Genomic DNA, 1,354 nt, shown 5'->3' on the forward strand with positions numbered 1-1,354 from the left:
CGACCCCGGGACCTCGCCCGGCCTGGTCCGGCCTGGGTCGCCGCCCTCCGCCCTCCTGGATGTGAACCGAGCCCCGGGCTGGAGGGGTGGGGGTCCTCCCCGCCTCAACGCCCACCCCGCCCGGGGACCCTCTTCCCGTAGCCCGCGAGGCTGTGGCCCCCACGAGCGCCCCCTCTCCGGGGCACCGCCACCCACCATGGGAACCCGCGCCTGAGGCTGACGGGCTAAAGCTTAAAGATAAAACTGGAATGCAGATGGCAGGCGGGGGTCTCAGGATGGGGCCTGTGCGTGTGTGCGTGCCCTCGTGTAACAGCTTAGCGGTGGCTCTTGGGCCGCTGATCTTACAGTGAACCCGAGGAACTCCACGCCCCGACCCGGCCTCCAGCCCCGAGGGGCAGATGTGTTACCCAGCCCTCAGTTCTCTCGGGTGGATGCCATCAGACCACGATCACTGGAGGGCCGGTAAGGTACACGGAGCACACTGCTCCAGGCCGAGGGCAGTGGCCAAGCCACCGGTCATGTTTCAACGGGAAAGCACTTTCCACGGGTTGCAGGATCAACGCATTCCAAGTTCACTCCCTAAGTGGGGTCCCCATCTCTGGTGAAGATGGGTTACCCCAGGACGGGTGCTGGCCTTCGCAGGACGCCTGACCGCGTGGGAGGAGGCTGGCACGGGTGGATGAGGACCCACGCTGGTTGGGGTGCGAGGATTTAAGCCTTGAGAGACGGTGTATAACACCAGCTCCCTGTCCCAGACATGCAAAAGAGGACCCCGCCAGCAATCACAGCATTCCTAGTTAAACTGTGGGGTGCTGGTGGATGGAGGAAATGGTTCAGACAGCCTGCTCTTCCTCCTATGGGGTTGGGAGGGGGAGGAGGAGGAATGACCTAAACTAACACTGAACAAGGCCTCCTCCCTCTCCTCTCCCCTTCTCTGTCCTCCACCCTCCCCATCTCATCTTCTCCCCTCCTCCTTTCCCCTACTTACCCCTCTTCTCTTCTCCCCACCTGTCCTCTCCTTTCCCCTTTTCCCTCCTGTCTTATGCCCTCTCTCTCTTCTCCTCTCTCCTTTCTCTTCCCCTGCCCTTCCCTCCCTTTCTCCTCTTCCCTCCCCTCCTCTTCCTTCCTCTTCTCCCCTCTTCTGCCCTCCCACCCTTTGCCCCTTTGACTCTCCCCTCCTCTCTTTTGTCCCCCAGTGTCAAAGCTGATGATGATTTCTTCAGGTAGTATTTACTTGCTGACCGCCAGTCAGAGCTGCGGCTTTAGCTTCTCCATCCTGAGAAACAGGTTCACGCTGGTGGACTCTGCCCTTTCAAAAAGTTCTCAAATTTAAGTTCTGCCTACCTCTTTATTA

This window comes from Dipodomys ordii, unplaced genomic scaffold (genome assembly GCF_000151885.1).
Source record: "Dipodomys ordii isolate 6190 unplaced genomic scaffold, Dord_2.0 Scaffold64, whole genome shotgun sequence".
Taxonomy (NCBI): domain Eukaryota; kingdom Metazoa; phylum Chordata; class Mammalia; order Rodentia; family Heteromyidae; genus Dipodomys; species Dipodomys ordii.